The sequence below is a fragment of the Pelophylax lessonae genome (genome assembly GCF_965119305.1).
Source record: "Pelophylax lessonae genome assembly, chromosome: 6".
Taxonomy (NCBI): domain Eukaryota; kingdom Metazoa; phylum Chordata; class Amphibia; order Anura; family Ranidae; genus Pelophylax; species Pelophylax lessonae.
This window is the reverse complement of record NC_138773.1, coordinates 126,279,169-126,291,310: the sequence shown is the minus strand read 5'-3', so window position 1 is coordinate 126,291,310 and position 12,142 is coordinate 126,279,169. Positions and strand designations below refer to the sequence as shown.

At 39.1% G+C, this 12,142-nt stretch overlaps 1 protein-coding gene across 3 annotated transcripts in view; it reads right to left on the bottom strand.

Moving 5' to 3' along the window:
- The window catches only part of MYH11 (myosin heavy chain 11), a 146,236-nt gene extending 134,873 nt beyond the window's left edge, over positions 1-11,363 (bottom strand). For all 3 annotated transcript variants that reach the window (XM_082260656.1, XM_082260657.1, XM_082260658.1), the window contains exon 1: positions 11,229-11,363. The gene's annotated coding sequence lies outside the window, so the exon portion shown is untranslated. The remainder of the gene's footprint in view (positions 1-11,228) is intronic.
- Positions 11,364-12,142: the final 779 nt, after the last annotated feature.

Here is a 12,142-nt window from a genome sequence, read left to right as displayed (position 1 = left end):
TTTGACATCATCTTGCAATACTTTTAAAATCATTCAGAAAATATTGCATGCACATTTAGTCTGCATTTGATCTGCTACAGCTGCCTGCAGCACTAGATTCCTCCTTCTCTGCATGGAGTTTGCATTTTCTCCTTGTGCTTGCGTGGGTTTCTCCCAGGTACTCGATTTTTCTCTCACACAAAAGACATGCTGGTATGGTAAATGGCTTATTTACAAAATGACCCTAGTATGTTTGGGTGTGTATGTATGGATGTGACCTTGGAGTGTAAGCTCCTTGAGGGCAAAGACTAATTTGACATATAAAGCATGGACAATTAATGGCACTATATAAATACCTGTAAAAAGCAAATTAAATAAATCACAGCTGCCTTTGCATTCTCATATAATTGTTTGGAAAAAAAAAGTAATTCTGAAGAGAACAAAAACCCATCAACAATGACTGGAGAAAGTGCAGAGAAGGGCAACCAAACTAATAAGAGGCATGGAGGAGCTCAGCTATGAGAAAAGATTAGAGGAACTGAATTTATTCTTTCTTGAGAAGCGGAGATTAGGGGGGGATATGATCAACATGTATAAATACTTAAGGGGTCCATATAGTGAACTTGGTGTTGAGTTGTTCACTTTAAGGTCAACACAGAGGACAAGGGGCACTCTTTATGTCTAGAGAAAAACAGATTTAGTCTCCAAATATGGAAAGGTTTCTTCACCATAAGAGCTGTGAAAATGTGGAATAGACTCCCTCCAGAGGTGGTTCTGGTTAGCTCACTAGATTGCTTTAAAAAAGGCCTGGATTCTTTCCTGGGTGGACTTAATATAAGTGGGTGGGTACTAATATTTATAGGTAAAGTTGATCCAGGGAATATCAAATTGCCTCTCGGGGGATCAGGAAGGAATTTTTTCCCCTGCTGTAGCAAATTGGATCATGCTTTGCTGGGGTTTTTTCGCCTTCCTCTGGATCAACTGCGGGTATAGGATTGTGTACATGGGATTGTACGTTTGGGTTTTAATTACTGTTTTTTTTTTGTTTTTTTATTGGTTGAGGCAGATGGACTTGTGTCTTTTTTCAACCTGACTAACATTGTAACTATCAATGTAATTTAGCCTGTAGAGTTATGAAAAGTGAAATAATCAGTGCTGGATTTTTAAGAGGGCAAAAGGGGAAATTGCCCTCGGGGCCCCTGCCAGAGGGGGCCCCATTCTTGCTTTATTTAAAAAAAGGACGTTTATTTTCCCTTGAGGCTTCAGTAGTATGTCCAGTCTGCAGCCTTTGCCAAGCTCCGGTCAAGTCTCACTCCATCTCATCAAGCAATTTTATTACACGATGAAGGCCTTGCTGATACCTTTCCAGGTGGTAATGTAGCTTGATGGTCACTAGTTGTTTGAGAGAAAGGTCATTCAGCAAATTGGCACTGATAAAGAATTAACTGAGAACCAAAATGACCCATGAAAGACTATGTGCCCTGTGCTTGCTGGCCATCAGAAGCAGTATCCTCAAGAAGATACAGTTTGACAAGTTAGGTAGCCTATAGATCAGGCATGTCCAACCTGCGGCCCGAGGGCCGCATGCGGCCCAGAGCCGCAGGCAATGTGGCCCACTGCCTGACAATTTTTTTTTGCTGGGGAGGAAGGAAGTTGGGTCGGGGGCACGGCCACAGCAGCTTCCAACTAATGGTAGGCAGAGGCTGCCTCGGAGGGGAGGGAGGGGGGGAGGGAGGCGAGCATGTGCAGTGTTTCTGACTCCTACCACCATGACCACTTCAAATCACTGACATGGTCATGGTGGTTAGAGTGTTCCTTTATTATCTCTCAGAAGAAATAAACCTCTGTATACTGATTCCATTTCATTTGAGCATTCTCTAGTTGTGTTAAATTAGTGCGGGGGGCGCGACGGCGCGGGAAGGGCGCAGCAGCATTTTATTACATATCTTAACTATAGTATATATTTTATATGCTGCCCGAGAAAATTTCTCTGCACTCGATGTGGCCCAGAGAAGCCAAAAGGTTGGACACCCATGCTATAGATTATGCAATTTTTTTTCCTTTCATCATGGGTGGAAGAAAATAAATTTTGTGATTAATCCATCAACACTGACGCAGAACTACGGTGTTCTGCTGGCAGGGGAAGGGCGCGGAGAGCCTTCCTGAAAGGCAGAATACAGTGATTACTGCTAGTGGCTATAGCTTTAAGCAGTAATCACATGTAAAAAATCTGACAGCTTGGCTTTACCCAAGTTGATCGATCGATTGACTTGGGTATCATCAGGCTGCCCATAGATGGATCAGATCTCGGCTGCTCCCTGCTAAACCGGCAGAAATTCAACCCACATAAGTTAAGGATTTTACAGATGTTAAGTGCAGGAAGAAAGACGTTTCCTAAATATTGTAGTGAGATGCATACCCTTGATGTATGACTTGCCTGTTTCCATTACCTGTGCAATGTGTATTCTTAGACCTCATGCACACAATATTTTTAAAGCTGCTCTTAGGGGTGTCTGGCTTTTTTTTCTGTCTCCAAACTCTCCTGCATGTTAGCCTAGGTTTCCCTGCTTACACATAGGCTATTAGCAGCTTTTAGTGACAGGAGAGTTTAGAGGCAGGAAAAAAAAACAGCGCATTCAGGAGCACCAGAGTTTTGGCAGAAAAAACGCTTGAAGCTTCTAAACACTGCTAAACGTTGTCTAAACGCATCTAAACAGGCATAGATGCTAGGCGCATTTAGCACTTCAATGTTTATTAATTCCAATAGCCATAATAAATTAAAATTCTGGTCAATTAAATTAATTAAATTAAAAAAAGGAAATAAATAAACTCCCAAACAACAGAAGCTGCTACACCAGTGTGTGTGAGGCCTTATAGTCCATAAAATTGAGAAAAAAAACACACAAGCAATCTCTCTCTCTCTCCTATTATAGGATATATGCCATTATAACATAGCTGTTATCTATTTAGTGTAAGGCTCCCATTCAGCACTCAAGGCTTCCACTGCCCACCTCACAGAAGCTGTGTACGTTCCAGGGCAGAGCAGACCTTTGGGAATCAGTCAATGAGATGGGAACCTCTGGTAAGCAGTTAACAGCCATAATTAATAGATTCTCTTTAATAGCTTGACATTTTCAGTCAGGGATTCTGGTGGTTGTTGAGGAAGGAAGCCAGCTGGGGGAAGAATGAACACTTAAGATAAAAGTGAGGGCGGTTGTGATAAGACATTGAAAGGAGTGATCCATAAGAAAAGGAAGTAGAGGACATAAAAGAACAGGGTGCTGACAAGATTTAATGGAGAAATTGAGATAAAACATTGTTCTTTTAAATAAAATGATGTAAAAGGATGCTAAAAGAAACATTTAAGTAGGCTGGTGTAATGTTAGAAAACCATACCCCGTGAGAAATCTATACCCACGTCACTTCCTGTCAGTAACAGCTGAGCAGCGTAGCAGTGCGCATGCTCACAGCTCCGGATACGTCATTGAACAGCTGAGGAGCTGACTAGTGCGCATGCTCGGAGGGTATGGATTTTTAACGGTAGTGTGTGTAACGTTACACCGCCTCAGCTGTTGCGGCGGTTACATTAAAACAGCTCGGCAGCAATATGAATCATCTCCGCTCCTATCCCTGTCACTTCTCTGATCTGGGCTAGTAAATATAAAAGCGGCGGCGGGTGTATGAAAAGATAAATCATGGAGCCAAGATCTCCGTCATTTAGATTTCATACACCCGCCGCCGCTTTTATATTTACTAGCCGTGATCAGAGAAGTGACAGGGATAGGAGGGGAGATGATTCATATTGCTGCCGAGCTGTTTTAATGTAACCGCCGCAACAGCTGAGGCGGTGTAACGTTACACACACTACCGTTAAAAATCCATATCCTCCGAGCATGCGCACTAGTCAGCTCCTCAGCTGTTCAATGACGTAGGTGCTGACGTAGGTGCACTAGGAGTGGCGATGGTATGGATTTTTTACGGGTATGGTTTTTTCACGGAACACCGGCATATAATTTTGTGCACTTTATCAGCAATGAATAGACCCTGAGAAGATCCTGTTTTCTCCCAACACATACAATCAATGGACAGTGAATGTTGAGAGTTGGTTGTATTCAAGAGAAAGACATTTAAGGGACAGGTATTACAAGGATCACCATAAAAGACATCACAAAACCCACCATTGCTGACAAAAAGGATAAATAGTATAGACATAAAAATTGGTCACAGACAGCAGAAAATACTAGATGTGCACAGACCAGACATATCACAGTAGGGTTTGTTCACTAAATGCAAAATTACTGTTTTGCCCCAGAGCTTGGTAAGCTGAGGTGAAGCTTTGGTAACTTCCATCAACCATATACATGGAAAATTGCCTTTTTTTTTTATTATTATCATTTACATTTTCCTTACACGTGATTGGATATTCATTGCAAAGTGAAGCTTCAACACATTCACTAAGCTCTGGGGCCAATTCCCTTGCAAAGTGCAATTCCTCTTGCAAATTGAGGAGCCTATTTGCTTTAAGTAAATCAACCCGCAATCTCAGTTGAAGCCCCAAATAGGAACATTTGGAAAATAATGCTGTCAAACCAGATTTTGTAAGCAGTCAGATCACTTTTCTCCTTCAAAATGATTTTGGCAGAGTGGTTAAAAGGATGCCCCACAGGTTTTACATTGTCACCAGATCTAGATGAAACACTTTAAAGTGATCGTAAAGTCTCATGGTTTCTTTTCTTTAAATAACAAACATGTTATACTTACCTCCTCTGAGTAATTGGTTTGGCACAGGGCAGCCCCCATCCTCCTCTTCTCAGGTCCCTCTTCGGTGCTCCTGGTCCCTCCCTCCTGTCCAGTGCCCCCACAGCAAGCAGCTTGCTATGGGGGCACCAGAGCCGAGCTGCAGCTCAGTATGTCCATTCAGGCATGGAACTGACGCTTGACCCCTCCCCTCTCTCTTCTGATTGGCTAATTGGCTTTGATTGACAGCAGCGAGAGCCAATGGCGCCGCTGCTGTGTCTCAGCCAATCAGGAGGGAAAGTCCCAGATGGTCAGGGACATCACTGGATAGATATGGGGCTCAGGTAAGTATTAGGGGGTGCAGGGGGGCTGCTACGCACAGAAGGCTTTTAATCTTAATTCACAGAATGCATTAAGATGAAAAAAACTTTTGGCCTTTACAACTCCTTTAAGGCCAGGCATAAATTGGGAGCTGTGTTCTATAAAGGAAACACATTCATATGATTTATAGACAGTGAGAGCTGTGAAAATGTGGAATAGACTCTCTCACGAACTATTTCTGGCCAGCTCAGTAGATTGTTTTGAAAAAAAAAAGAGATGGATGCATTTCTAAGGCCCCGTTCACACTGGGGCGATCCGACTTCCAGGGGCGACCTCCGAGGTCGCGGTGCGAGCAGCGCGCCGCGACCTCGGAGCGGCCGGCACGGACTTCATAACATTGAAGTCTATGACGGTCGCTCCGGGTCGCCCCAAAGAAGCTCCGGACCCTTTTTCTAAGTCGGAGCGACTTGTGTCGCTCCTATTAGAACGGGCCCGCAGCTTCGCTATGGAAGGCGACCTACGGCGACCTGTGAGGCGACCAGGTCGCCTCACAGGTCGCCCCAGTGTGAACGGGGAATAAATGTACAAAATATAAGTGGATACTAATTTTTATAGGTAATGACGCCAGGGGTAGTTGATACAGGAAATATACATGTGTCTTCTAAAGGAACAGGAAGGATTTTTTTCCCCACTGGAGCAAATTGGACCATTCCGTTTTTTGTTTTTTCTTTGCCTTCCTCTGGACCAACTGTGGGTAAACGATGCTGTATATGGACATTTTCTATTTGTGTGTTTTATTTTTTTTTTCTGGTTGAACTTATTGGACTACTTTCTTTTTTAATCTAACTGTACAGTATATATATATATATATATATAAATATATATATATATATATCTATATATTTCCTGGAATATATGCTGAACCTATGGCTTACTATTTACTTTACTGACCTGGAACAAGTATGAAAATCAGGAATTCTGACCTTATTCTGACCTGCTCTTTTGCATGCCTATTCTGGGTCAAAAGCTAGTACTGAGCCCAAATGCAGCTCCTATAATTATAAAAATTAGCATTTTTATAAGTTCAGCAACAGCAGTTTTCATGTGTCTTTCTGTATAAGTGTACTTTAAAGCTGTCTGGAAGAATAGTGCTAAGCTGGGAGACTAGTAGTACCTATTCTTTCTTCTAACTATATACTTCTATAGTAAATTTGCTTGAAAAAAAGGAAACAAATGCAACTTCTCAGTACTAGACAGTCGTTTAAACAGGCGATAGTTGTCAGTTCCTAAATAAACTTATGCAAAGGAAGAATAAGTAAACTTTAATTTAACTAATACATAGTATAATATAACATGTACTGGGCCAGGCAGTGGCAGCTTGTGAATCTTAATGATCCTCTTTCTTATATATAAATTTAATCTAGATTTCACTGGGTCACCACCAGTCTTGGGTTAACAGCAATGACAGCACAAAGGGACAATAACAAAAGGACCCAGTGCTAATTATAAAAGTCTTTTAACTTTCTACATTTCGGCACCAATATTACCATTTCCTCTACTGAATTTTCCAGTAATTATCCTCGTTAGCTCAAGGAAAGGATGTAAAAGGCTTGAAAACTACCCTTTTCATCTAATTTCCCACTGATAAACTCTAAACCATAACATTCATTATAAAGTGACGTGGGAATAGAGGTTTAGTCTGCAAGAGATCTATAGACTGCAAAACAGGAATGTAAACTATCAAACCTCAAGCCCAGCTTGTTAAAACGGTTTTTACCAGTTAAAAGGCAACTCTCTCAACAATATGTAGAAAACTACAATATAACAATGGCCTACCTACAAGTAGAAGTTACATTTTTTTTTATAAGTAACAATCTAGGAAATCCATGAAAGGCTTGTTGGTTTTTGTTAGAAATGATCTGTTAAATATTAATAACAATTTCCCTCCCTGGTAATTCTTAATATTTCACTACTTCTGTACTGCTGAATGCTGATAGATGTATATGTCTTGTTCTGGGAAGGTGGAAAAGCAGTGGCTTTATATGCGTGCTTGTGTGAGTGTGTGTGTGAATTTATCTGTCTTTTTACAAAAGTAACTGCTCAAATGTCATGAACACTGGTCAACTCAAGCAGCCACTGATTGCTCAAGTTCCAAAGGGTGCACATGCCACTGTTGCTTGTCCTTAGATGTACCTTTTACAACCTGGTCTTCCTGACCCATGATTGCCAGAGTTTGACAGCTGGGTCCTGGTCTCTGTGTAACAGTTTGCAGACTTAAATACTATATAGCAATATTATTATTACATCAAATTTAGACTAGTTATTTGAAGGGAATATCAAAGGAGCATTCTTAAATCTACATATAAAGTCAGTAATAATGGGAGAAGCTGCCCAGGTTTCTATCACCAAGGGTTTAGTGAAACGTGTGCAAAATATGGCAAACCTGAACCTAGACGCAGATCCAACCGAAATCTATGGGGAAAAACTATTTCTAAATTATTTTAGTGGCTATAAAACACAATAAAAGCTTCAAAATCTCCCTAACAGGTCATGAACTTAGACTTAAAGTGGTTCTAAAGGCAGAAGTTTTTTTTTTTTTTTAACCGTAATATATTCTGTGCATAAAGGTAAAAAACCTTCTGTGTTCACCTCCCCCCCCAGCCCCCCCCTCCCTAAATACTTACCTGAGCCCGATCTCGATCCAGCGCTGTGTCCAAGAGTAGTGGCTCTCTCTGTGCTTTCTCTTCTCGCTGGACATGGACTCTTACTGCTGTCAATCCCAGCCCATGAGGAGGAAGTGGGGGAAGAGCGGGATTGAGCTGTGCTGTGTATGTCAATGGACACACAGACCTGGGTTTGGGATCAAGCACACATGAGTGCCCCATAGCAAGCAGCTTGGCATGGGGGCACTCAGAATGGTGGGGGGGGGGGGGGCCAGGAGCAATTGCAGGGGACCCCAGAACAGGCAGATTGTGGATTTTCTGTGCAAAGCCATTGCAAAGAGCAGCTAAGTATGACATGTTTAATATTTTAAAAAATTATCTTTACGATCACTTTAACCATAAATGATGGCCCTAGAATTATTTTTCCCATTCTGACATGTGCAGTGATACCCAACATGTGTTACGCAATTGTTATTTAGATAATCAGTGCACTATCTGTGTGCATTCATGTGCATTTGCACTTTGCAAGGGGAATTTGCCCCAGAACAAATGTGAAGTGAATGAGGTGAAGATTTAGTGACTTCCATTATCCAATCACATGCAAGTAAAAATGCTGTATTTTTACTGTATTTGCATATTAATAGTTATCCTTTGCAAATGAAACTTTACCACATTCACTAAACTCTATGACAAATTCCCTTGCAAAGTGAACAGCCTATTTGCCTTAAGTAAATCAGCCCCACAGTCTCAGATGAAGTCTCAAAGAGAAACATTTGGGTTGCAGAAGCATTCCTGTACAATAATGTGTAATAAAAAGAGTTTCCCCTTTCAGAAAATATGCAATGTTTTGGGGGTTTTAGATATTCAACATTTACTAGAGACTAGGAGTGCAGGCAGGTGTTTTACTACAAGATGTAGCAGTAGTGTAAAATTGGCCATCAGCAGGAAAATGTTAATGAACAAGGCTAAGCTAACAGGGGCAAAGTGCACAAGCTTGCATTTTACTATAGGATTTAGGATACTGCAGAAGATGCAGCCATTTTGAATTGGCCAGCAGTAGGACTGGTTTATTCGGGGATAATAGGCCTAACTGGTGTATGCCTAACTTTTATTTTATTGATGAGGATAGGGAGTGTGGGGAATGTGAGTGATATAATGTGAGGTGGCTTAGGTGCACAATGTTTTTGCACTTTTTTTTATATGATTCAGTGGCATGCCACGAACAAAAAGCAGTTTCAAGAACAAATAGCCAGTAACAAGAAAAATCTCAGCACTGAGCAAAAAAGAAACCTATCTCTGCATTGAGAAAAAAATTAAAAAGACCTATTGGCGTAAAATAGCATTTTTGAAAAACCAACATAACTAATGAAAGCCCCAAAAATATCACTCCCTTAAAGAAAAGCCCCTTTTTTTAACCTTTTAAGATAACCCTGCAGAAAAAAATGTTTGCAAGTGCAGCAGCTAAAGGAGATCAAGGAGCCCAATGAGCTAGCAATAAGGTACATTTTACCAACTAATTCTAATTTCCCCCTGTGCAGTTTGCCATCTTTCCCTAAGCTTTTCCTACATTCTAAGCCTGTTGGCCATCGTTCAAAGACTATGCACTGCATTATGGTTAAAAAAAATAAAAAAATTCTCCCAGGCAAATCTGCACCTAAACCTGCCGAGACTCAAAATCTCATACCTGCAGGATTCATCTTGAACCAATGGTAGTAACAAACCCAAGCCTCATCGCTAAATGTCAGTTAGGCAACCTTACAATTAAAATAATGTTTTTTTTTAATTAAAAACATTTTTTATTTACACCTCTAACCTATAGTTACCCTTGATTAGTCCTAATGAGCTTCTATGTATTGACTTTTTTTTCAGTTTTTAATTTAAAATAACATTTGAAATAATACATGAAGTGTAAAAAGAAAAAACACTTGCATTAAGTTGAATTAATTTTGCCATTGTACCAGAAATGCCATTTTATTGTCATTATAAATGGTTATTCCTTTGGTGGCTGACTACAGTGCAACATATAATGTATGCTATCTTTAAAGTATTACTTGTTGGTAGCTACATTCTGGTAACCAAAAAGATTGATTTGGCCTCATCACCTTATTTTTGGGTTCATTGAGCCATATAAGCAGCATTGCTAGGGTGGAGACCCCTAAATGAAAAAAATCCCATGGTCCAAGTTAGATTTAAATAATGTCAGTGGTAAAACATCATATTGTGTCCCTGTGCAGCTCCTCGTGTTTGCAGACCTATGCCAAGATGTATTATTAATATAGCAAATATACTCAGAAAATGTATTCTCATTCTGTTTTTGACTTAGAATTATTTTAATGTTTAGATACAAACTATATCTGATGTATGTGAATTAGATCGACTTTGCAACAGAACTACATCAGATCTGCATGTTTTTGTTTAATCAGACTTGATTTAGTATGTGAAATAAGTCTATAAACTTATTTGGGATATTTTAGAAATGACGCCAAGAACAAGATGCCCGATGTGCTCCTCTGCTGATATTGGTGCATGGCACCATATAAGGTCATGTTACCCTTAGGACACTATAACTAATTCATAACAAATACCTTTTAGGGAAAATGTGAAGAAAGTGCAATACACAATCAAAACTTCCATCAGGGATGTAAATCATTAGCTCTGCCAAACACCTTCACAAACATATTCATTCTTCTGGTTGACAATTTCAAACCATGTAAAGGGATGTTTAAAAGTCAGCAAGTTGTGCAAAGCTTTTGGCTCTGAAAAGGTTAACAGAGCGCTTTTAAAAGCAAAAGTTGATATTCCATTTGCTTTGCATTTAAAATATGGTTTAGTGAAATGAAATAGTAGATAATCATGTAGTATACCTCTTTTACAATTTCCTATGTCGGCAAATACACACACCGACCTATTTGACATCATGAATGCAGTCTACCTGCAGAACAGTATACAGTAAATGAAATGCCTCCGCAAAAAAAAGTTCACCAGCACTGCCTGATGTTTACATGATGATGGATAGATTTGCCTAGTATATTACAGTGTTTTTAATTTTTTTTTAGCCATGCTGACCTGCACCTGAAGCACCAAATCATAATTACATTTCTACACTTTTTTTTTGTAACAAGTATTATTACAGCAACATTATATATATAAATATATATATATATATATATATATATATATATATATATATATATATATATAATGTTTCTGTAATAAAAAAAATCATACACATATATATATATATATATATATATATATATATATATATATATATATATATATATATATAATGTATACACACACACACGACACACACACATATATATATAATGTTGATGTTGGCGTAAAAAAACATAAATGTACATATGTATATTTATATGTATATATATATATATATATATATATATATATATATAGACATATATATATATGTCTATATATATGTGTATATATATATATATATATATATGTCTATATATATATTCCCTCTGTCTGACACCTGATAAAATGTTTTAAGTGACTACTTACAGATATCCAATTACTTGAGCAGAGGTTGAATTGAAGGTAGAGACTGGAACCTGTGCAGCTCACAGCTGGGACAGTCCAAATTCCCCTTCAGTTTCCAGTCCCTCTATATAGACGAAGCCATCTCCACAGTGGGAGGGATGGAGAACAGCTGGAAGGAGGGGCTGAGAAGTCATGTATTGTAGGTGCAGGCTAAATGAAGCACCTAGTACAAGATCAGGCAGTAACCCTTCAGCTAACAGTGAAATACTTTGCACATAAATGCAGCATCAAACATATTTAATTAAAAAAATTTAAACTTTGTTTATTTATTTATTTTAATTAATTTCCTAGTTTCAGCTACCGAATAACATAATTGCTGGTATTTACAGAGCATATATGTTGAAATATTAGGCATTAAACCGAGATCAACGTGTCGTTATAATAATTATTATTTTTTACATTTTCAGCATTTATTAGAACAAACAGCAATCCGCAAAATGTTGCAGCATAAAAGCAACCTAACCCTAACCCTTTCCTTAACAGCTCCTAAAGGAAAGGTGAAACAAAACGGGAGCATACTATTGGTTGTAGAAAAAAGAATATCATCATTATTCCTTGTGCTTATTTTTTTACAAATGTAATGATTTAGGATAACAATATTGTTAGCTGCAGCTTATTCAACCTAGGCAATCTATGCAACCTCCAGCTGCTATGTATTTAGGCAGATTGCTGGGATTTGTAGTTCTAGAGAAGATGCCTACCACAGTTGTATGTATTATTATTTCTGGTAAATGTGATTTTACAGTATCTAACATCTAACCTCTACATCTGGAATGGTGCTGAGATCCTACTCCCTTGTGGGGTGCAGATGATTCCCAGTCACACAGCTTGTAGCTGGGGGCTTCCCATGCATGTTCCTGAGAAAGGGAAAAAAC